Source organism: Arachis stenosperma, chromosome 1, assembly GCF_014773155.1.
Source record: "Arachis stenosperma cultivar V10309 chromosome 1, arast.V10309.gnm1.PFL2, whole genome shotgun sequence".
Taxonomy (NCBI): domain Eukaryota; kingdom Viridiplantae; phylum Streptophyta; class Magnoliopsida; order Fabales; family Fabaceae; genus Arachis; species Arachis stenosperma.
The window spans coordinates 48,263,154-48,266,476 of NC_080377.1; the positions used below are offsets into that span (position 1 = coordinate 48,263,154).

At 41.5% G+C, this 3,323-nt stretch overlaps 1 non-coding gene across 1 annotated transcript; it reads left to right on the forward strand.

Moving 5' to 3' along the window:
• The first annotated feature begins 2,216 nt into the window (after window positions 1-2,216).
• On the forward strand, window positions 2,217-2,324 carry LOC130953042 (small nucleolar RNA R71). Its single transcript, XR_009075220.1, has one exon. It is a non-coding gene; the product is annotated as a small nucleolar RNA R71 (small nucleolar RNA).
• Window positions 2,325-3,323: the final 999 nt, after the last annotated feature.

A 3,323-nucleotide genomic window follows, 5' to 3' on the forward strand; every position in this document is an offset into this window, starting at 1 on the left:
GAGGTAATGAGGTGATTGGTGAATGGGGGAAGAAGAGAGAGAGTGGTGGTGGGGTTGGTGGGGATCCTGTGGGGTCCACAGATCCTGTGGTGTCAAAGAAAAGTCATCCATGCACCAAATGGCATCAAAAATCACGTTTTGAGCCATTTCTGGCGTTAAACGCCGGGCTGGTGCCCATTCCTGGCGTTTAACGCCAGGTTCTTGCCCTTTTCTGGCGTTTAACGCCAGTCTGGTGCCCCTTTCTGGCGTTAAATGCCCAGAATGGTGCCAGACTGGGCGTTAAACGCCCAACTGCTAGCCTCACTGGCGTTTAAACGCCAGTGAATTCTTCCTCCAGGGTGTGCTGTTTTTCATCCTGTTTTTCATTCTGTTTTTGCTTTTTCAATGGATTTTGTGACTTCTTATGATCATCAACCTACAAAAAACATAAAATAACAAAAGAAAATATATAAAATATAATCATTGGGTTGCCTCCCAACAAGCGCTTCTTTAATGTCAGTAGCTTGACAGAGGGCTCTCATGGAGCCTTACAGATACTCAGAGCATTGTTGGAACCTCCCAACACCAAACTTAGAGTTTGAATGTGGGGGTTCAACACCAAACTTAGAGTTTGGTTATGGCCTCCCAACACCAAACTTAGAGTTTGACTGTGGGGGCTCTGTTTGTCTCTGATTTGAGAGAAGCTCTTCATGCTTCTTCTCCATGATGACAGAGGGGTATCCTTGAGCCTTAAACACAAAGGATTCTTCATTCACTTGAATGATCAGTTCACCTCCATCAACATCAATCACAGCCTTTGCTGTGGCTAGGAAGGGTCTGCCAAGGATGATGGATTCATCCATGCACTTCCCAGTCTCTAGGACTATGAAATCAGTAGGGATGTAGTGGTCTTCAACTTTTACCAGAACATTCTCTACAAGTCCATGAGCTTGTTTTCTTGAGTTGTCTGCCATCTCTAGTGAGATTCTTGCAGCTTGTACCTCAAAGATCCCTAGCTTCTCCATTACAGAGAGAGGCATGAGGTTCACACTTGACCCTAAGTCACACAGGGCCTCCTTGAAGGTCATGGTGCCTATGGTACAAGGTATGGAAAACTTCCCAGCATCTTGTTTCTTTTGGGGTAATCTCTGCCTAGACAAGTCATCCAGTTCTTTGGTGAGCAAAAGAGGTTCAGTCTCCCAAGTCTCATTTCCAAATAACTTGTCATTTAGCTTCATGATTGCTCCAAGGTATTTAGCAACTTGCTCTTCAGTGACATACTCATCCTCTTCAGAGGAAGAATACTCATCAGAGCTCATGAAAGGCAGAAGTAAGTCCAATGGAATCTCTATGGTCTCATTTTGAGCCTCAGATTCCCATGGTTCCTCATTAGGGAACTCATTGGAGGTTGGTGCACGCCCATTGAGGCCTTCCTCAGTGGCGTTCACTTCCTCTCTTTCCTCTCCAAATTCGGCCATGTTGATGGCCTTGCACTCTCCTTTTGGATTTTCTTCTGTATTGCTTGGAAGAGTACTTGGAGGGAGTTCAGTAATTTTCTTGCTCAGCTGTCCTACTTGTGCTTCCAAATTCCTAATGGAAGACCTTGTTTCAGTCATGAAACTTTGAGTGGTTTTGATTAGATCAGAGACCATGGTTGCGAAGTCAGAGGGGTTCTGCTTAGAATTCTCTGTCTGTTGCTGAGAAGATGATGGAAAAAGCTTGCCATTGCTAAACCTGTTTCTTCCACCATTGTTGTTATTGAAACCTTGTTGAGGTCTCTCTTGATTCTTCCATGAGAAATTTGGGTGATTTCTCCATGAAGAATTATAGGTGTTTCCATAGGGTTCTCCTAGGTAATTCACCTCTTCCATTGAAGGGTTCTCAGGATCATAAGCTTCTTCTTCAGATGAAGCATCCTTAGTACTGCTTGGTGCATTTTGCATTCCAGACAGACTTTGAGAAATCAAATTGACTTGTTGAGTCAATATCTTGTTCTGAGCCAATATGGCATTCAGAGTGTCAATCTCAAGAACTCCTTTCTTCTGACTAGTCCCATTGTTCACAGGATTCCTTTCAGAAGTGTACATGAATTGGTTATTTACAACCATTTCAATGAGCTCTTGAGCTTCTGTAGGCGTCTTCTTCAGATGAAGAGATCCTCCAGCAGAGCTATCCAAAGACATTTTGGATAGTTCAGAGAGACCATCATAGAAAATACCTATGATGCTCCATTCAGAAAGCATGTCAGAGGGACACTTTCTGATTAATTGTTTGTATCTTTCCCAAGCTTCATAGAGGGACTCACCATCCTTCTGTCTGAAGGTTTGGACTTCCACTCTAAGCTTACTCCATTTTTGAGGTGGAAAGAACTTTGCCAAGAAGGCATTGACTAGCTTTTCCCAAGAGTCCAGGCTGTCTTTAGGTTGTGAGTCCAACCATATTCTAGCTCTGTCTCTTACAGCAAAAGGGAATAGCATCAGTCTGTAGACCTCAGGGTCAACCCCATTAGTCTTGACTGTGTCACAGATTTGCAAGAACTCAGCTAAAAACTGATGAGGATCTTCCATTGGAAGTCCATGGAACTTGCAATTCTGTTGCATTAGAGAAACTAACTGAGGCTTAAGCTCAAAGTTGTTTGCTCCAATGGCAGGGATAGAGATGCTTCTCCCATAGAAGTCGGGAGTAGGTGCAGTAAAGTCACCCAGCACCTTCCTTGCATTGTTGGCATTGTTGTTGTTTTTGGCTGCCATGGGTTCTTCTTCTTTGAAGAATTCGGTCAGGTCCTCAACAGAGAGTTGTGCCTTAGCTTCTCTTAGCTTCCGCTTCAAGGTCCTTTCAGGTTCAGGGTCAGCTTCAACAAGAATGCCTTTGTCTCTGCTCCTGCTCATATGAAAGAAAAGAGAACAAGAAAATGTGGAATCCTCTATGTTACAGTATAGAAATTCCTTGAGGTGTCAGAGGAAAATAAGAATAGAAGAAAGAAGAAGGGGAAGAATTCGAACTTTATTAAATAGAGTTCGAGTTGTGCATTAAGAAGGAGTTATACTCCATAAATAGAAGGATGTGAGAAGAGGGGAAGAGAATTTTCGAAAATTAATTAAAAAAATGTCAAAAACATTTTGAAAAATTGATTGATAATTTTCGAAAATTCAAAGTGGAAAAGAAATCAAGTGATTTTTGAAAAAGATTTTGAAATTAGAAATCAAAATGATTTGATTGAAAACTTATTTTGAAAAAGATGTGATTGAGAAGATATGATTTGAAAACAATTTTAAAAAGATTTGATTTTAAAAATTAATGACTTGCCTAACAAGAAAAGATATGATTCAAACATTTAAACCTTT